Source organism: Agelaius phoeniceus, chromosome 34 (assembly GCF_051311805.1).
Source record: "Agelaius phoeniceus isolate bAgePho1 chromosome 34, bAgePho1.hap1, whole genome shotgun sequence".
NCBI classification, from domain to species: domain Eukaryota; kingdom Metazoa; phylum Chordata; class Aves; order Passeriformes; family Icteridae; genus Agelaius; species Agelaius phoeniceus.
In genome coordinates this window covers 3379387-3400727 of record NC_135298.1, presented here as the reverse complement: position 1 = coordinate 3400727, position 21341 = coordinate 3379387, and the positions used below count along the sequence as shown (strand labels likewise).

The following is a 21341-nucleotide window of genomic DNA, read 5'->3' as shown; positions in this document are numbered from 1 at the left end:
TTCTCCAAACATTTGTCCTGCTTTGCTGCAAAAGTCCTGCTGCAGACACTGTGCAGTGTGGAAAGCCAAGAGAAGCTGCAGCTGGTGGCAAATCTTGGGACAGAAGCTTGACCTTGTTCTCCAGGAGAGATTCTTGGCAAGAGCAGACAGGAGAAGATTCCTGGAAAACTGGAACAGCTTTCCAGAAGTGAAATGAAAATTAAAGAAACAATCCAAGATGTTTTCCTCTATTTATTTCTATGCTCCCCTTTTCCATGTTGCACTACTTCTCCATCCCAGTAATCCCAGATGCACTGCACCTTTAAGATCGGTGGCTTAGTGATTTTTAGACACTCTAAAATACCATGAGGCACACACAGTTTTGCTTCCCCTGTTTTTACTGGAAGGCAACACTGGAGATGTAAGTGCAGTGCTGGGCTCAGGTAGGAATCCTAGCCCAAGGGAAGGTGTCCCGCCAGTGTTTGCCCCTCAGCCAGGCCAATGCAGAGCAGCAAGCGAGGGGATTGCTGTGCCAGTGTGCAGGAGTCAGGGCTCTGCACCTGGGCTCAAGGCTGCAAAGTTGCCGTGTTTGGACAGACTCAGGGGCTGTGCCCGGGGCGCGCGGGGCTCGAACGTGGGGCTCGTGGGGCGAGCGGGGAACGGACACGGGGACGAACGGCCCCGGTGCTTCAGTTGCAGCGGCGGCAGCGGCGGCAGCAGCAGCGGCGGCAGCAGCGGCAGAAGCAGCAAAAGCCGATAACTCTATAACTCTTTCTCTTTCTCTCTTTCTTTCTCTTTCTCTCTTTCTTGGTCTTTCTCTCCTTCTTTCTCTGAGTCTCCCTTTCCCGCTGTCGGGCACCCTTCTCCCGGGGTCCCTCGCCCGGCGTCCCTCTCCTCTCCCCGCCTCCCTCTCCTCTCCCCGCCTCCCTCTCCCCTGCCGGGCCGGGCCATGCCCCCGGCCCGCCCCCGGCCCCGGGCGGGGCTGCCCCGTGCCCGGCCCCGCCCGTCCCGCCGCGGTCTCGCCTCCGCCCGGCTCTGGCCCTACTGGCGGTGGCGCTGCTGGGCGGGCATCAGTGCCGTGTGTGGGGGCGGCATCGCCGCCCTTTGCCTCCGCCTGGCCCGAGCCCGGCCCCGGCCCCGAGGCAGGCTCCAGCCCCGAGCCCGGCCCCGGCCCCGGCTCCTCCCGGGGCCCGCGGAGGACACAGGCGGCGCGGCCGCTGCCGCCGCCTCCGCTGCGGCTTCCCCGGCCCAAGCTCCGCCGCTCGGCAGCGCGGCCGCCGGCCCCGAGCCTCCCGTGCCGCGTTGCGAGGAGCGAAGGCCTGGGCATGGCCGGCCCGGGGCGGCTGAGGGGCGCTCGGGGGCCGTTGCTGGCCCCGGGCCGAGCGCTGACAGCCGCGTCCCGCCCGCAGGGACGGCGCCCGAGGCCCTGCAGGAGCGCTACCGCCTGGGTTCGCTGCTGGGGCGCGGAGGATTCGGCAGCGTCTTCGCGGCCACGCGGCTCTCGGACGGCGCCCCGGTGAGCGGCGGGGCCGGCGGCGGGCGCAGGACGAGGGGACGGAGGAGGGGGCGGAGGAGGAGGAGGAGGATGGGGCTGGGCAGGGCGGGCGGCGAGCTGAGGCCGCTGCTGTCCTTGGCTTGCAGGTGGCCATCAAGAGGGTGCCACGGAACCGCGTCCGGCACTGGGGCGAGCTGGTGAGTGAGCGGGGCCAGCGGCAGCAGCCGGGGCTGCCGGGCGGGGATGAGCCGAGGCCCGGCACGGTGGAAGCCGCCAGGACGCCTCGAGGAGGAGCGGGCGTGGGCGCAGCACAGGGCGCAGAGCATCCCGGGCTGGCTCAGGGCTTCCCCAGGCCTGGCACGGCATCGGCCCCACTGAGGGCATCGTGCTCCTCCCGCAGCCCGACGGCAGCAGGGCCCCGCTGGAGATCGTGCTGCAGGCCAAGGTGTCCACTGGCTTCCCCGGCGTGGTGCAGCTCCTGGAGTGGTTCGAGCTCCCCAACCACATCGTGATGGTGCTGGAGCGGCCAGAGCGGTGTCAGGACCTGCATCGTGTCATTCGGGCACGGCGGTTCGTGCCCGAGGAGGTGGCGCGGGAGCTGTTCCGCCAGGTGCTGGAGGCCGTGTGGCACTGCACCAGCTGCGGGGTCCTGCACCGCGACATCAAACCTCAGAACATCGTGCTTGACCTGGCCACCGGGCAGGCCAAACTGATTGACTTTGGCTGTGGCACCTACCTGCAAGAGACAGCCTACACCCACTTTGCAGGTGAGCCCACGTAAGGGTGTACTCCTGGTCCCGGGATCTCATGGCCCAACATCTCCCAGCCCAAGCTGGCTATGGCAGCGGGGATTCTCCCTTTTGCTGCCAGTCAGGGGACTGAGTCTTCAGCTGAGTTGCTTTAGAGCGGGGCTGGGTGGGGAGCCATCTTCCAGCCCTGCTGGCAGCCTTTGCCAGCCACTCTGCCCAGGACTGGGGCTGGGCTGGGGCAGCCAGCCCGCCCAAAACCCCCGTGGGTGGGGGTAGCAGAGAGGGGGGGTGGAACCTGTGCCCCAGCCAGTTTGGTGTGCAGGCGAGAGGAAGGGCTTGCACTGCTCCACTCGCCCTGTTTGCCTTTGCTTCCTAATATTTTTGGGGCAATGCAGACAGGGAGGATAAGGGCATGTTTTCCCCAGCACAGAGAGGGTTTTTCCTTTGCTTGTCATGGTCAGGCTTAGCCAGGGCTTCCTCTGCCCTCTTCTGACACCAGTGGCTTCTTTTCCAAGCCTTAGTTTGTGCACAAGTCCCAGGTGCTGGCGAGAGGGCAGTGGTCACCCTGTGTGCCACTGATGCAGCCCCCGCAGGCCCAGGGATGCTGGGGCCAGGCTCTGGGAGCAGCAGCATCCCCCTGCTGAACTCCATCTGTATTCCATAGGAACACCATCCTACAGCCCCCCGGAATGGACCCACTTTGGCTGGTACCATGGCGAGGCAGCAACGATCTGGTCCCTGGGCATCCTGCTGCACCAGATGGTCTGCGGGGAGCACCCTTTCAGGAGGGGCCGGAACCTCAGCTGGGGCCAGCTCCCGCTGCCACAAGGGCTCTCTCAAGGTGGATCCTCTTCTCTGGGCACGGGGGGAATCCCAGTGCTGGGAGCCAGCAGCGGGCTCGTGAGCATCCCGCTCTGGCAGCTGCTGAGGAGGTGGCACATGTCCTGCTCTCCTCCAAAACAGGGAATTGATGGGAAAGTTTAGGCCCAGCCCTGAGTGCATCCAGAAAGGCCTGGGCATGGCAATAGTGGGGCAAAGCAGACAGGAGCCTTCTCTGGCTGACCGGCAGGTTCTGCTTTCTCTGCCCAGAGTGCAAAGATCTGATCAGGTGGTGTTTATCCGTGAACTCCTTGGAAAGACCCACATTAGAAGACCTGTTCTGTGATCCTTGGGTGCAGGATATTCCTCGGCCGTAGAAGAAGGGAGAGAGCCACAGGCACACTTTGATCCAGGGCCCTGGTAAGTTGCAGCTCCACACATGCCTTGGCAATCAGAAGCAAAGGAACCCAGACCTTTTTGTGCTGCCTGTGTCACTGCACGGGGGTCATGGGATGGGCACACGCAGCCCTTGTGCTGCAGCTGAGCTGCTCTGCCCAGCACTGGTGGCCGCCATCCAAGCTGGTTTTGCTTGTGCTGGTTCCCTGACAGCTGGGGCCCTGGGCAGAGCCCTGAGAGCCTGGTCTCCCCCCAGGGAAGGAGAAGGAGCCCCTGGAGAAGCTGTACCGGGTGGGGATGCTGCTGCTGCTGCTGCTGCTGCTGCTGCTGCTGCTGCTGCTGCTGCTGCTGCTGCTGGAGACAGCCAGGATGACATCAAGGATGAGAAGCTCTTCCTCAGCCTGGCCACTGGAGGCTGAAGGTGATGGACTTTGATTCTGGCACCTTCTTCAAAGCCAAACTCCACAGGGAATTTGCAGGTGAGTCCCCACCCGGGGAAATGCTGCCAGATTTGGGCATGGCCCAGCCTGGCTGGGAAGCAAAGGTTCCCCCTTTGCTGGGGCAGATGCAGCTCATTCTTCAGTCGCTGCCCAGCTGCTTTTTGCAGGGCTGGGGCATGGGCTGGGCTGGGTACAAATGGGAGTGGGCTCCTGGCCCTGCCAACAGCCCCCAGCAGCCACCGTGGCCTGGGCTGGGGCTGGGGCTGGGGCAGCCAGCCCGACACAAACAGAGCCCCATGGTGGGAGCAGAGGTGGGACTCCAGAAGCTGTGCAGGGGCTGCTTTGCTCTGCAGGCAAGGAAGGGCTGGGCTGCTGCACTGCCCTTGTTTGCTTTGGGATCACCATGATTTTGGGGGGCAGTGCAGGGTGGAAGTGAGAAAGTGTGGGCTTCCCTCACCCATGGGTGGGTTTTCCCTACCATGTAGGAGTTGGGCCTTCCTCAAGGCCCTGACAGAGATAAGATTTTTTTCCTGTTTTTCTTGTTTTCCCTTTTTGTCTCTAATCTCTTTTCAAGAATGTGTTGTTTGTTTTTCCAGAGGAAGCGTTCCAGGTGGTCCAGTGGGGATGGGGAAGTGCTTGGGAGCAGCTGTGGCGTGGATGGGTGGTGGCCTTGGAGAAAGCTGAGGCCGTGGTTTGGGAGCAGCTTTTCTTGCAGCCGTGGCTGGCGTGAGGTGGGTCCCTGTGTGCTTGGCAGGGTGGGATCAGAGCTTTTGGGAGATGGCAGCGAGCACAGGAGCATCCTGCTCTGGGCAGCTGCTGAGGGCTGGATGTGCCGTGGCTGGCTGCAGGCTGGGCACATGTCCTGCCCTCCTGCTCTGCTGCCAAAGGCAGCAGGGATGGGCAGCTCTGGGCACAGCTCTGGGCACAGCCAGCATGGCCTGGGCACCGCAGGCCTTGGCACAAGGGCACAGGAGCCCTCAGCTGAGGGGCACTTTCTGTTTTCTCTCCTTGCAGCCGGGCTCTGCGGCTGCTGAGGCTGCTCTGGGCTCTGCCAGGGCTCTGCTGGGCTCAGCCCTGGGCCCAGCTGGGCTGGCTCTGCCCTCCCATTGCTCTGACAGCTTTGCATCAGACGAGCCCCTTGCGAGCACAGCGCCTGAGCTTTCTGCTTTGGCAGCTGAGTGAGACTCTGCTGCAGGCCCAGAGATTGCAGCTGGGGACACACATCCAATTGGCAAGAACCCAAACCCTCCACAGTCCCAGCTGAACGCCTGGATCTGCACAGGGTGTTTGTCTGTCCCATTCTTCCTTCTTGATTGGCTGGAATTGTGCCATTGCACTTTCTTCCTCCTCTAGAAGTGCCTGAGTGGGCCAAAGCTGGCGAGTGGGCCGTGTTCCTGAGGCAGTGCAGTCTGGAGCTGATGGATGGAGAATTGCCCTTCTGCACTGCCAAACCAGAGCAAAAAGCCCTAAGTGGCACTTTGTGTCTCTAAGAAATCCCTGACAGTTTCAAAGGGAATGTGCAGCTCCTTCCCAGGCTGAGAAGGAAGGGCATCTTCTAAAGGATTTGGGCTTTGACAGAGTTTCCATTCCCAGTCTTGCTTGGAGCGGGAAGGGCACAAAGCAATTTCCTCTTGCTTTGAGCACAATTTCAAATGGCAATGTTGGAAACAAAGCCCAGAATCTTTTCAAAGGCTGCTGGGGTAAGTAAGATGGATCCATGCCATCAGCACATTTACAATGTAAATAACTGAGTTCCCTTTTAAAAAAGATCATTTACCTCTTAATGCAAAGTTTCAGAAGTTTTTCACTAACACTTGGGTTTTGTTTTCATCTTTCACATTTTATATAGTTTTTTTTCTTTTTCCTTTTTTTCCTTTAAATAGAAAACATGTCCTACAAAAGGAGTGTCCTTTGCTCCTGGTTCCTGTGTGGAGCAGCTCCCTTGCTGCTGGCTGAGCTGCTCAGGCAGAGCCCGGCAGCTCCTGGCCCTGCAGGGCTGAGGCTTTTCCCCGTTGCTGGGCACAGACTGATGGAGCAGCACTGCTGAACACGGGCACACACAGAGGGCCCAGCAGCAGCTGCCTTTGGCCACCTGAGGCTCCAAGGCCCAACCTCTGAGCAGCCAGGGCTGGAAGAGACTGGCAGCATCTGATCCCTGACTCTGGGCCAGGGCTGCACAAATGACCCCACAGCAGCAGCAGCAGCAGCAGCAGCAGCAGCAGCAGCAGCAGCAGCAGCAGATGGAGCTGACTTTCAGCACAGCCCCTGGCCCTGTTCCCTCCCGTGTGCAGCGGTGTCACAGCAGCCTGAGGCACCTGGGAGCCCCCAGTGCCAGCAGGGACTTGAGATGGCAGCCCTGGGCTCCTGGAGGCTGTGCAAGGAACGCAGCTGGGCACTCCCTGTCCATGGGGAGCTTGCAGATGGAAAAGGCTGCTGTGCCCAGGCAGCTCCAAGGGCACAGAAAGGAGGCTCTGGAGCACTGGATCTGTGCCAGTGCCACAGTCCTGGGCAGCAGCCAGCCAGCCCTGGGGAACAGAGGGCACAGCACGAGGGACAGAAGCAGGCAAGGGCAGAGACTGGGAAGAGCCCGGCCCGTGAGCAGGAACAGCTGCTCCATTGCACTCTTGGAGAAAGCTCTTGGCTGCTTCAAAGCGCTGAAAGGCGTGAAGGGCAGAGAGGAGGCCACAGCAAACAATGCTCCTGTTTGCACAACCTCCCCTCTGCGTGTCCCAGAAGGAATTGGATGGACTGGATTCGTCTCTCCGAGTGCTCTCGTTCAGCATGAGCAGCTCAGCGCCAGGAGCTGAAGGAGCTGAAGCCTCAGGCCACAGGAGCTGGGCAAGAGGGAACTTCTGGAGCAAAGTAATGCTGCTGAAATAGCCCCAGCTGAATGCAGCGGATCTCATCATGGAATCACAGAATCCTTTCTGTTGGAAAAGCCCTCTGGGCTCACCCAGTGCAGCCGCTCAGCCAGCAGTGCCAAGCCCAGCACTAAAGCACGTCCCTGAAGTGCCAAGGCCTGGACAGCAGCCCTGAGTGAGGCCTGGACAGCAGGCCCTGAGCCCAAGGTGGCCTCTGGATGAACCTTCCAAGCAAAGGTTATCTTTGTATCTGCTCCCTGCTGAGATATGCATGGTCATTAGCACTGTGATAGATGTAGCCACTCCTTAGTGAAACATGGATGGACCTTTGTGTATGTAGAAGCCAGAGAAGGCCATGAAATCTGACATCTGGCCTTGTGTGGGGCTGAAGGATCAAAGTCAGCTGCCTTGGCTCCTCCTTGAGGCCTGGCCAGGCTTTGGGAGGGAGCCAAGAGGAGGATGAAAGCAGATGTTGGCACACTAGCAGTGCTGTCAGTTTGTTCATGCAGCACTGTCAGAGCTGGGCCCTCTCCCAGCGGGCTTGGAGCCTCAGCTGGGGCTGGAGGCACCTGCAGGAATTGCCAGTGCCCAGGAGTGGCTCTGCAGCCCTTGGCTGTGACAGCTTCCCCAGCTGCTGTGTGCATCTGGGGGATGGGAAAGGCTGAGGGTAAAGGCTGCTGCATCTTTCTTAACCACTGCAGGCAATCTTTGGTGGGGATGATTGGGTGCATTGCTGAGCTGCTCCTTTTGTGATTCTTTGCTGCTCTGAACTGCAGGAAATGACACTGATTCCTCCAGTTGGAGTCTGTGTCTTTGGTGCTGACTTTGGCCACTGGTCAAACCCAACTGGCCCAGTCTGGCCAGATCCCAACCAAATGTCACTTGTTCAATGTCAATGTGAGGCATCAGTGCCATCAGAAATTCCCAGATGGGAAGCCCTTCCCTGGAGTTCCCTGGCTCTGGAGTGGGCTGAGGTGGGAGCCCCGTGGGAGCAGTGGGGCAGTGGGGTAAAAGAAGCTGCAGCCCTGGATGTCTTCAAATGCATCCAAAAACTGCACATGGAAAAGGAAAAGGACTTGTGGGTTTGGGCAGACAAAGATGAATTTGTTAAGAGTCCATTGGAAACAGCACCTTCAGAAGGAACAATTATTGTTGGAATGCTCCCACATGGAGCAAGAGAAGAAGGTTTTAATCTTGAGCTCAGCTGTATTTGTGCCAGTGAAATATCAATATACTAAATAACTATATGTATTTATTTTATAATAAGACCTTAATATATGTATATATGTTTTTGTATATTTATATATATATTATATATATATGTCTGTATCTATCTGTCTATATATATATCAATATGTATATCTACATATAAAATAATAATAATGTGACATAGTGCTGACAATACTAATTTGGTAGCTTTGGCTGCTCAGGGATGTAACTCTAAATACCCTACAGAACAGGATTGGCCAGGACCCTCATGTCAGTGGTCAACTTTGTGAGATTGTAGACAAAGTAAAAAGGAGGAAGGGAGGAAATTGGCTATTTCCCCAGGGTTTGGTAATACTGTGATGCAGAGGGCTTTGTCTGTTGCTGTGAAAAATACAGGGATGAAGCCTGCAGGGTTTTTCATGTACCAGACTATGCACAAGCTGCAGGATTGGTTGAACGGGTGAAGGGGTTGTTAAAAGAGCAGTTGAAAAAATGAGGAGATGGGAACCTTTGCCCATGGAGAACCCATCTCCCAGATGTGCTCCATGCCCTGAACAATGGCCCACGGGGGAAATGGAAACCCCCTGGCTGTGCACGGCTGCCCCCAATTTGCAAATCCAACCATGGGCAGTGAGACTTGGACTGCCTGGGAAATTGTTCTGGCTGTGATGGCCCCTGGCAGGGCCAGCCCAGAGGCTGCAGGGCTGGGCCTTCATGCATTGGAATTAATGAGGATGAATTCAAAGCAAATGAGAGCCATCAGTACTGAAACAGGAATTCAGATTCCTCCAGGACACTTTGCTTTGGTAACTGCTCCCTTGGAGCTTGGCCTTGCAAAGTGTTCATGTCATGGCAGGAGGAATTGATGCAGAATATCCAGGAGAAATTACAGTAATTCTGTGAAACAATAGTGACCAGGATTGGATTATTCAACACCATGACAGGGTAGCACAATTATTGATATTGCAATTTTAGGAACGATTGTGAAAAAAGGAGCTCCAGCTCCAATCACCACCGTTTGTGGAGATAAAGGGTTTGGATGCAGCAGTCCTAATAATGGAGCCAGAGTCTTGGTCCCGAGGCCAAATGGCCCTCCCGAGGCAGCTGAAGGAGCAGCTCCTGGGAAAGACAACTCTGAGTCCTGAAAGCTGGGCAGGAACAATGGGAATGTGTCCCTGCAGCCAAGGATTGTGTGTGAGAACAAGGAGATCTGACAGGATATTGCTTTACACATGCTGCCAGACCAAATCTCCCTGGTTGCCCCAAGGGCCCCTTTGGCAAATGCTCTGATCCACGGGGCTCCGTGGGAAGGCTGCTGTGACACTGAGGGACTTGCACAGGAATTGCATCCAGGAGCCTGGGAGCCCCTCAGGGACTGGGACCCGGCCCCTTCCAGCCAGAGGGGAAAGGGCCCCCCAAGCCTTGTTAGCCCCAGACAACATGGTAAAGCTGAACAGCAAAGGGCCTGGGGGCATTATTCTGGAATTAAAAAGGTGCCAGCTCCATGGACAACAGAATTCTTGTTCCTAACTCCAAGGAGATTGAGAAAAAAGAATGAAGAACGGTGTCACTGAAGTACTACTGATGTCTGTAAGGTGTACCTTGATAGTCAGCCAGAATCTTTGTCTGCCACAAACACCTCTAGTGTTTGACCAAGGGGTTAGTCATCAAAATGTAATGATGAGTTCTGATGGATTGCTGAGCTTATCCTTTTGTAATTCTTTGCTAATGATGATGTGCTTTGCTGAGCTTATCCTTTTGTAATGCTTTGCAGCTGTGCATGATATAAATGCCACAATTCCTTCAGTTGGTGTCTGTGTCTTTGGTAGTGACCCTGCCCACTGGTGAAACAGGGCCCCCTCTTGCCTAAGTGTTACCTGGGAAGGCAAAAAGCCTCCCTCCAAAATTCCCCCCTTGCTCCTTGTTCCCCCCCTTCATAGCCTGAGCATGATGTGCTCTGGTCTGGGCTGTGCCCGGGGTCAGCTGGGGTCACCTGTCCTGGCTGTGTCCCCTGCCAAGCTCCCCCGCAGCCCCAGCCCCTCCCCAGCGTGGCTGGACGAGGGGCAGGACAGGCCTTGGCTGTGCTGCAGCTCAGCAAGAACAAAACCATCTCTGCGTGCTCAGCGCTGTGCTCAGCACCCGGCCCAGCAGTGTCTCAGTGCCAGGGGCTGTGCCCTCAGTGCCTGCCAGGGCTTTCCATGGCAACTGCCAGGCCAGGTGCCCCAGGTGTCCCCCCCAGTGCCGGTTGCCATGGAAACAGTGCCCAGCCCTGCCCCTTTCTGTCTGGCTGACCTGGCCTTTGGCCCTGGCAGTGCCCTTGGCTGCTGGTTCCTGGTGCCTGAGCGGCCAGCGCGGCACAGGGCAGGTGGCCATGGCACAGCCCCCAGCAAGGGATCCCCTCTGGCTCTGGGCACTGACACCAGCCCTGAGCAAGGGGCCCAGGGCAGCTTTCCATGCCCACCAACCATCACAATGCTTTTGCCCAGAAAAAGGTACTTGGACATCCATAACTCTTTGTTCTTATTGTCTCGTATTCTCCTAAATCCTAATTGTCCAAATTTTTATTACTTTAATTATATTACTGTTTTTATAACAATTTAATTACTATTGAAATTTTAAAAGTTTAAAAACAAGTGATTGGTGTTTTTCACACAGTGCCCAACACACAACATCCCATGTACTGATGTTTCTGGGGGAGCCATTTACAACACCGCGGGGTCACAGGATGTGAAAAACGCCAATCACTTGTTTTTTAAATTTTTTAAAGTTTCATAGTAATAAAATGGTTAGAAAAAGAGCAATATAATTAGAGTAATAATAACTTGGATATTTTGGATTAGGACAATATGAGACAATACAAACAAAGAGTTATGGACACCTGGGTACCTTTTTCTGGGCAAAATAAGCCTGAAAAAAGACACACTTTAAGAGAGGATTCACCCTTAAAAACAATAACCTGTTGCATATTCATACACCTCATACATGCTGCATAAATTCCATTCAAACCAAGGAGTCTGTTCAGTGTCAACTTCTTCCTCTGAATCCTGACGGCGTCTTCAGGGCTGAGCAGGCAGGAAGAAGTTCGTTTCCTCTGATAGGAAAGCAATAAATTCTCTTTCTCTGAAAGATTTAGGTGTCCTGTGGCTGCTATCTTGCTGCAAGTCCTTTCTTTAAAAAAAAAGTATCTCACATAGCATAGTTTTTATTTTAACATTATGTTATACCCTAAAACTAGATTTAACACAGTACTTAAGAAAATTAATACAGCATAACTTTCTGACATAACACATATAATAATCATTTGAATATTTGCGAAAAGCCAATCATAAAATACGCATTTTTCCCATAGGAGGACTGGGCTCCCCCAGTTATTCCCTGTACAGGCGGGACCCCCCCTTCCCCTCAGACCTCTCCCGCCTTCCCCGCGACGGCCAAAGTCCCGCTGTGCTGCCCCCGGCCGGCGACCACGGCGACATCGCCAACCCGCCCGGGCCCCCGGGCTGCCCCGAGACCTCTCTGGCGTCCACGGGCGACGAGCAAACCCCGCCCATGGCCCCGATGGTGCCGATGGCCCCGCCGATGGCCCCGATGGTGCCGATGGCCCCGCCGATGGCCCCGCCGATGGCCCCGCCGATGGCCCCGCCGATGGCCCCGCCGATGGCCCCGCGGCCGCCGCTCTGTCCGGCCGGGCCGTGCCCGGGCCGTTCCCCGCGAGCTCCGCTAGGCGGCGCCCCCGCCCCCGCGCTGAGGGGCCGCTGCCGCTTCCCGCCCTTCGCGCCCGCCCTCAGCGGCCGCCGGGAGCTGGGGCCGCCCTTTTATCGGAGCCATGGAGAAGGAAAACCGCTTTAAATTGTTCATGCCGCCGAGCCTGAGCGCTGGGCAGGTGTTTGCGGGCAGATCCCAGGTGAGCGCTCGGCCGCGGGGCCGCTGAGGGCGGCCCCAAACCCCCCCTCCCCGGCCGCCCCCTCGGGCTCTGCTGCTCTGGAGGCCGCGGCTGAGGAGGGGACGGGGGGAAAGCGCTGGGGCCCTTCCCCGGGGACACGGGGACAGTGCTGGGCCCGGGGAGTGCCCCGGCAGAGCCCCGGGCTGGAGCACACACACACCTGCCCCTTGCCCCGGCAGAGCCCCGGGCTGGAGCACACACACACCTGCCCCTTGCCCCGGCACAGCCCCGGCCTGGAGCACACACACACCTGCCCCTGCGTGGGCCGGGACGGCTCCTGCCTACTCGTTTCTGGCGTATGCACAGACATCTTCGGTTTGAATTTCAAAGACTTCTGTTGTTGTTTTCCATCAAAACTGAAGGGAATCATCTTCTCGAGCATCCGCTCTGTGCTGTAAGTCCGCGTTTGATGTGGGTAATTGAGCCCAGAGAGCGAGCAGGGCTCTATCGCCGGCCGGGCTCTGTGTACAAATCACAAACGGGACGGGACTGCTGAGGAACTGCCTTGAGCTGTTTTCTTTTCCAGCATCAGTCTCATTACATGGTGATGACAATGGGAAGATGTCAGCAGCTCACATCCCAGGCAGCAGACCAAGAACTTAATGTTACAACTTACTTTCAAAGTTTTTTGACCAATCACACAAAGCAAAAGCATATTGACAGTAGTTCTTACAGTACCACTGTAAGCACAGGTACCTTTGGTTCAAACAATGCTTGCCTTTTTTGAATACAATACCTGCTGCTTGTAAGCCTTAAAACACAATGCACAGAGCTCCATTATTAAGCTTAGAACTTCCTAATATCTCGCTAGATAAACTTTTCTGTAACTTAGGGAGTTATTCTAGACAAGCGTTAATACACAGACCATTGTTCTATTTGCCCTTACTTTTCTACTTTTTAAATAATTTTTCTGCTGACCTATCTCATGGCTCCTGCTTGGCTCTAATCACAGTTCTGCTGTCTCTGAGGCTGCCTTTTGCAGCTTTCCCAAACCCCTCTGATTTGATGGATTCCCACAGGCCCCACTCAGATGCTCGCACTGGTGTTGGTGTCTTGGTCTCACCAGATCAGGTGTGCAGTGAAAATGTTCTGTCCCCACACTGAGTTATGGGAATTCAACAAGTTATTTTTTCATGTCGAAGCTCCTTATGAAATATGTTGAGATTCAAATGGGACATTCTGACAGCAGATGAGTTAGCTGTTTACAGGATGAACCTCTGTGACTTAAAAACCTTGTAAAAGGGTATTTTCATGCTGAAACATAATCAGATATAGTTTAGAAGTGCCCTTGGAAGCAAAGCAAGAAAGAAATATCAACTACTGGTCTTCAAAAAAATAATTTGTCTCCTTGAGTCCTTTGCCATGCACCAGGGCCCAGCCAGGCAGGAGCTGCTGAGTTCCCTGCATTGAAAGCTCCCCTTTGGCCACAGTCTATAAATCAAACTGCAGGACACCAACAGTTTGATCAACCACTGGGCAGGAAGAAGTGAGTTCCAAAGCCATTACCAATACCTTGGGCTTTGAAATTTGTAGGCAGCTGTTTTATTAATGACCAATTTTATTTTCACATCATCTGTAGGGATTTTTTATGGATTTTATAATTCTTCTTTACAAATCTACCCATAAGGAACTAATGTTTAAATTTGTGCAGGGTTTGAACAGATGCTCAGATGATGACTTTAAGCTGCCATTTGATGTGTCGAACCGTGGCGAAATCACTGATTCAGGTACGATTGGAACATTTGCCATGCACCTTCTTTAGATTTTTATGTATTGTCAAGGTTTAATTTTCATGAGTAGTCTCACAGTTTCATATCTGTAACTGTTAAATACAGTTTCACTGTTACAGTTTTTAGAAAGACATTGATCAAAATCTCTTCATGTTTCAGATACAATTTCACAGCAAGTGAAACTTTGCTCTGAAGTAGATGAAGAGGTCAGCTAAGTATCAACTCTGCACATCTAATTCCTTGGGGTCTTTTGAATTTGTTCCCAAACAGTGCCTAAAGCATTATTCAGTAGATATTTCAGGGCTAAAGGAAGTAGTTAAAAGGGAATAATGTTTTCTGTCTCCTGTTTAAAGCTGAATCACTTAGAGGAGATATTTGTGATTTAGTGAACACGCCTGGAAACAAATCTTTAAAAATTAAGGTGATTGCAATATTGCTGTTGTTCTTTCTTTGTTTGAAGTGCCTGTGAAGTCCATGAGCTTTAATTAGAGTAAGATTTGAACACTTAAGTATCCTTGTAGAACTGGTTCTGAATATTCTGTTGAGGGGCAGAAGGGTTGAAGTCAGAGTATTCTTTGGAAAACTGAAGTAGATTATCCCCATTGCCTTGTCTGGCTTTGTTTTATCTGTAAAACAATGAATTCAGTGGTTTCCTCAAGCACTGGATTCTTTTGACAGTGTCTTTACCAGCAGATCTCTGCTTTAGCACAACTCAGTCCAGCTCATTTTTTTTGCAATAGCTTCTGTACTTTGCAGCTACAAAACACTCTTTGCTACCACAAAATAAAACCCATTTCTTGCACTCTCCCTGCTGATTTTCATATCCCTGACAACTTTTTAGACTTTTTTAATCCTAAGCTATTAAAGCACCATCAGGACTGGAACAAAACTGTGATGCAGCCAAAACAAGGATGGTGTTTGGGGGTGTTGTAAGTGAACCAAAGGGCCCTTTGGGCTCGTGTGTTGCTCTCCCTGCCTCGACCACTGGCCCAGCACTGCTTGTAGGACACTTTCAAGGTGTTCTAAGGGCACAAGGGTGGTGGTTTTCCTTCCTGCTCTGTGTGTGAGCAGAGAACTGCTGGGACACTTGGGTATTTGTAAATCCCGGGGTCCAGATGGGATCCATGCCAGGGTGAGGAGGGAGCTGGCAGATGAGCTTGCCAAGCCTCTCTCCATCATTTATCAAGAGTTGTGGCTCATTGGCGAGGTTGCAGATGATTGGACACTGGCCAGTGTGACACCCATTTACAAAAAAGGTAGGAAGGAGGATGCTGGTAATCACAGGCCAGTTAGCCTGGCCTCAGTGCCAGGTGAGATAATGGAGCAGTTCATACTGAGTGCTATCCCACAGCACTCACAGGATGGCCAGGCTATCAGACCCAGCCAGCGTGGCTCTACGAAGGGTGGGGCATGTCTGACCAACCTGGTCTCCTTCTGTGACCAGGTGACCGCCTGGTGCATGCAGGAAAGGCTGTGGATGTTGTGTATCTGGACTCCAGCAGGGCCTTTGGCACTGTCTCCCCCAGCACACTCCTGGAGAAGCTGCAGCCCATGGCTTGGACAGGAGCACTCTGTGCTGGGCTCAGAACTGGCTGCATGGCCGGGCCAGAGAGTGATGGTGAATGGTGCTGCATGCAGCTGGCAGCCAGGCACCAGTGCTGTCCCTCAGGGCTCTGTACTGGGACCAGTTCTGTTCAATGTTTTTATAGACGACGGGGATGAGGGCATCGAGTCCTTCATTAGTAAATTTGCAGAGGGCACTAAGCTGGGAGCTTGTGTTGATCTGTTGGAAGGAAGGAAGGAAGGAAGGAAGGAAGGAAGGAAGGAAGGAAGGAAGGAAGGAAGGAAGGAAGGAAGGAAGGAAGGAAGGAAGGAAGGAAGGAAGGAAGGAAGGAAGGAAGGAAGGAAGGAAGGAAGGAAGGAAGGAAGGAAGGAAGGAAGGAAGGAAGGAAGGAAGGAAGGAAGGAAGGAAGGAAGGAAGGAAGGAAGGAAGGAAGGAAGGAAGGAAGGAAGGAAGGAAGGAAGGAAGGAAGGAAGGAAGGAAGGCTCTGCAGAGAGACTTAGATCAGTTGGATGGATGGGCAGAGTGCAGCAGCATGAAGTTCAAAAAGTCCAAGTGCTGAGTTCCACATTTTGGCCACAGAAATCCCCCACAACGTTCCAAGCTGGGGACAGTGTGGCTGGACAGTGTTGAGGCAGAAAGGGCCCTGGGGGTGCTGCTGACAGCCGGTTGAATATGAGCCAGCAATGTGCCCTGGTGGCCAAGAAGGCCAATGGCTCCTGGCCTGCATCAGGAATGGTGTGGGCAGCAGGAGCAGGGAGGTCATTCTGCCCCTGTGCTGGGCACTGGGGAGGCTGCACCTTGAGTGCTGGGTCCAGTTCTGGGCCCTCAGTTTAGGAAGGATGTTGAGGTGCTTGAGCACATCCAGAGGAGGGCAACAAGGCTGCTGAGGGGTTTGGAGCACAAGCCCTGTGAGGAACGTTGGAAGGAGCTGGGCTTGTTTAGCCTGGAGAAGAGGAGGCTTAGGGGTGACCTTATTGCTCTCTCCAACTGCCTGAAGGGAGGTTGTAGCCAGGTGGGGTCGGTCTCTTCCACCGGGCAGCACTGACAGAACCAGAGGACACAGTCTCAGGCTACAGCAGGGGAGGGATAGGTTGGATATTTGGAGGAAATTTTTCACCAAAAGAATAATGAAGCACTGGAATGCTCTTCCCAGGGAGGTGGTAGAATCACCATCTCTGGATGTGTTTATAAAAAGACTGGACATGGCACTTGGTGCTATAGCCCAGGTGTTGGGGCAGAGGTTGGACTCGATGATCTGAGAGGTCTCTTCCAACCTCATTATTCTGTGACTCTGTGATTCTGTGTGTGTTCATGGCAAGATCACAGGTACTCTTGGGCAAAGTCTCTGAAGCTGCTTTTACTTAACTCAGCAGTGTCTGTCAGAAGGAGAGGACAGAAATGGTGTGAAGAACCTGCTAGAAGGAATTTTGGCTTCACTGATAATTCTGACAAAACTTTATTGATTTTGGTGGACTGCAGTTATCCATGTCTTTAAGCCCATCTATGTGGTGATGTCTGAAGGGGGTTTGGGATATTTCATTGTATTTGTTTCTCCTGTGTGCTCTGTAAAGCCTTTTGATACATACATAGAGGATGCACAAAGATTTGTGCATCCTGTGCATAAACTTGGGCTCCTGATCATATATCAACTTATATCACCATCTGTAGAAAAATATTACTCTTGTGATGTTTCTAAGAGATAAATACATTATCTACAACAGTATGAATTAGATATTATGTACTATTAATTAGATAGTATTTGAGATTAAATTGTGGAACCTGTTTCAATAGAATACAGAAACAATGAATGAATTGTTCTCAAAACTCTACAAAGAGGCTGAGAAGATCAAGCAGTGGAAACTGACTGTGGAAACTGAGTTAAACCAGAAAGAAAGAAAGCTCCAGGAAAATAAAAAGACTATTGAAGCACAGAATAAAGCCATTCAAGAACTGCAGGCCAGTATTGTATAGTGTACATTAAATAAACAAAGTTAAGTGCTTCCTGATTCAGTATGACACTATTATTGATACAATTAAATCTTAAAGACTGTTGCAGTTTGGTTTGTGCCTTGAGAAAATGATTATTTTGAGAAGTTGCAGGCACCTGTCCCGTGTGAGTGTTTGTCTGAAGAATATACCTGTAAGTGTCTCATTTGCTGGTAAATTATTGTTCATTAATTATTGCATCTTTTATGCAAAAGATGACTCAGCATGTAATACCAGCTAAAACAGACTTCTGTCTACTGATGCCCCAAATTACTTTTTCATGAGGGATTTGAGAAGTCAAAGTGCATTTCTAATCTATTTTTCAATAACAGTGTCTTTTTGCATTTATTCCCTATGAAATTAGTTTGAAAATGAAAAACTCCATTTGAAACTGGAAGATGAGATATGTGAAAATAAAGATCTCTTGAAAGAGTAAGTAATAGAACCAAGTATATATTCTTGTGGTGGAAAGAATCAGTTTCCATGTGGGCAGTTTTATGTAGCTGTTAAATTTTGAAGGTCATTTCCATTGTTACTCCTTAGGCACACAAAGTACTGTGCACTCCTGTGCAAACAGGATATTTTTTCCCTCCTTTAGAGCTGCTGCTTCGAGGCATCTGTGTAATGTGCTCAAGGAAACCTGCACTCGCTTCACAGAGAAGACCAGCAAACGTAACTGCTTTTTTAGCTTTTATTGATCAGAGTAAATGTACTTCTAGCTTGCTCTAAATTCACAAACAGAAGAAAGAAGAAGAAATTTCTCGTGCTGTTCAGAGAAGTTCTCCAGTTGGGATCGACTGGATGTGGCTCTCAGAGTGAAAAGTGAATTTTAAGTGGCTCACAAAATTGGAAGTGAAGCCCCAGGTCTAACAGACTTTTGGTTTGTAATGCTGAATGCAGAGGGCTTTTGAAGCCAGTGAAATTGTTTGCTGAAAGGTGCCAGCCTGGGAGCTCTTTGGGTGCCCAAACAGTGACCCAGGGTTGAGGCAGTGCCCACAGCCCTGACTGGCCCTGGCAGCCGCTCCAGAGCAGGGCAGGGCTCCTCAAGGCTGCTCAGCCCATTGAAGGTTTGCAGGGCCACCCACACACTGGGAATATATTAAGACATAAGAAGTGACCCTTCATGCCTGTTTTTAGGCAGTAGAATCTACTCTAAATTCCCAGCACTCCCTAACAAATTTCCAGGGCTGACATTTCCTGTTTTCAGCCATCACACATTTATGGGGAGAAAAGGTCTTAACCCCAAGGTACAATGAGTAACTGGAATTCTTCTCATGAAACTGAACAAGCCAGAACAGTTGGATAACTTAATGAAGTTTAAATTCTTGAGGTTTTAAAATATGTTCTTGATTGGAAGTTCTACTGTATATGCAATTTAGAATTGTTATTCTAATCATTAGAATTTTACTAACTTGATCCTGGATACTTAAGAAGTGTTGATTTCTTTTTAGTCTTAATTCTACAAACACTTGTATATGGATGTACTGTTCTTTTTTGATAGCTGTTTCTTTTACTGTTCTCTTTTTAGTTGTTTTCTTAGGAAAAAATAGTATCAATTACAAAAGTGGAAGAAGGAAAATATGGACATGGAGTGTTGCAATTTTCTAATGACAGCTCTGTGGTTATAGGTATCTGCTGATAGGAAGAAATTCAGTGCTAAACCCTAGATTACAGTTTAGAAATACTGACAGTGTTGATACATTATTATTCAACAGCATTAATACTATAATAATTAATATGGTCACATCAACTGATCCAGAATTACACTTTTCACAGAAAAAAATATCTTAGGAAGGAAATTTAAAAGCTGAGCTTGCTTAATGTTTCAACGAACTACACATTTTCCCTAAATCCTGTGACTTTTGGCACCATGTTTCATAAGGACTTATTTAATAAGAATGGAGCTGGTAATTCCTTTTTAAATTCATTTTGCTGATTAAGTATAATGACTTGGACAGCTGGCATTCTTGTTCAAAAGAAAAACTTTCTCATATGTTCTTGCTTTGATAGATGAACAGGAAAAGGCAGAAACAATACAATTGTATGAGGAACTTCATAGCAACATAGAAGTAAGTGACCGAGCTTGATGAAAGGAATGTGAGTTGTGTGAGCTGAGCTGAGTTCCATGTTTATGTTGGGATACTGTTTGTATCCATCATGTGTGGGTATCATGTCATGTGTGATGCAGGAAGTTGGGTTTTCAATCCCTTTTCAAGAATGATTTTTGTGTTCCATAAAACACATTCAATGGAGAAAGTGCAGCAGTGTGTGGGATGTGGATCCCTGTGATCTGTGGGATGGGTGCTTAGTGCTGGGTCACTGCCACAACTTCTGGCTTCTTTCTGGGCTCTGTTTCACCTCCCTGCTGGTTCCTCAGAATGGCTGAGGTGGGCAGCAGCCCCTGGAGAAGTTCCAGGGTTTCCAGGATTGAACTTCAGATATTAAATTTTGTTTTTAGAGACTGACAGCGGCATTTGAAGAGCTTCGTGTGCAAGCAGAGAACGACAGATTGGAAATGAGTTTCAAATGTGAGAATTCAGTTTATTGTGTTTATGCAGCTGGCTCAATTTTGTACTTCATAGCTTGTGTTCCACATGCAGGGCCAGGGCAGACAGATGTGAAGGGCTGGAATGGTGAGCAGGTCACCCTGAGACACTGGGACCCTTCTTTTATTCAGGCAGCCTTTGTTCACTGCCTGGCCCCTTCTGTTGCTGTTCCACTGGGCCAAATTTGGAACTTTATTTTTCAAACTGTCACTCAACATTGAAGTTTTGTCTGTGAAGTACAGTCTAGAGATCAATACTTATTTCACATAGTTGGTTTATTTAAATGATAATGCACTAGTGTATAGCTACAGAAACTTTAGCTAAATGCTCTCTCTCTGTATGTATAGCCTGGTGTGTTCCTGTTTCATTTTCACATGCTCTTTTCTGTTTGTATTTTGATTATAAAATCAAACATTGCCTCAACAATTACTCTTGGGAAACAAAAGGTACAGCTGTACAATTCCAAGCAATCTTAAAGTGGAAGTTGTATTGAACTTGGAGTATATTTCAGCTAGAATGTTAACTGTGGATGTTACTGTATCTCAAAAGTAAAAGAAGAAGCAGAAAAAGTGGACAAGTTTGAAAAAGAATGCAAACTGGAAGTCAGTCAAAAGGAAAAGCAGGTTTGCTCATTTTACCATCTCATATGTAGAGCTTTATTTGTGACTAAAGGGGCAATGCAAGAGCCAAGGAGTGTTTCTGGGTATTAGTAAAAAAGACAAAATAACACCTGAAGCTGCATTTAAGTCAAATTCTGCTAAGTTTAGTGATCTTTCAATACCTTTAGTCTACTGGAATTTATGGTTTGATTTTGAATTGGAGAACTTTTTTCTTTAGAGTAATGTGACTTGATCGATATTTGGCTAAGATTATATCTAGCCAAATATTTTCTATCTGTCTGTCTATCTATCTCTCTATCTCTCTATCTATCTATCTAATCTAACTTGAATGACAGCATAACTTGAATGACAGCATAATGTCTGCTTATCATACCTGGGGTACAAATGAAAATTAACATCTGTCCCTTTTCCAGACTTCATGGTGATATTTCTTGCATTTTTCTAGATTTCAGCTCTCGCCATAGAGAGAGATGAAAAAGATGTTGTCATAAAAGACATCAAGGCTCAGCTGCAGACGTCACAAAATAAGATTGCTGACTTAATGGAAGCAAAATGTAAGAGTTCTGCCTGCTGTGTTTAAATGTAATTGTTTATAGAATGTAAATGTAATTGTTTATGATTGTTTATTTATGATATGTAATTGTTTATAGAAGCATAGGAAACAGGGTCATGATAGTTTTATTCTGTTGCTGGTTGGCAGCAGAATTTTGGGGCCTTGAAGGCCTTATTTTTGTTTGGAGCAGGAGCTGCTCCTGTGGGAGCAGGACTGGCAGGGTCGTTTTTAGGGTGAGTCAAGCACTGAGAGCTTTGGAAGATTGCAAGGGGAAAATATGTTGCTTCAGTATTGCAAATTTACAGTCAGGCAGATGTCACTGAGGAAACTTACTTTTCAGAACTTGATTTTCAATATTTTTAAGCCATCTATATTCAAATTTTATCCATTATTTTATAGTATATGATGTCAGTACCATTGGTCTTTGTTAGATTCTTTAAATGTATGTAAT

At 50.6% G+C, this 21341-nt stretch overlaps 1 protein-coding gene and 1 pseudogene across 1 annotated transcript in view; one reads left to right on the top strand and one right to left on the bottom strand.

Annotated features, from left to right (window-relative positions):
• LOC143696420 (uncharacterized) overlaps positions 1–21341 on the bottom strand; it is a gene marked incomplete at its 5' end in the record, with an annotated part of 102584 nt that overhangs the window by 63074 nt on the left and 18169 nt on the right.
• The window catches only part of LOC143696384 (synaptonemal complex protein 1-like), a 69267-nt pseudogene that overhangs the window by 37199 nt on the left and 10727 nt on the right, over positions 1–21341 (top strand).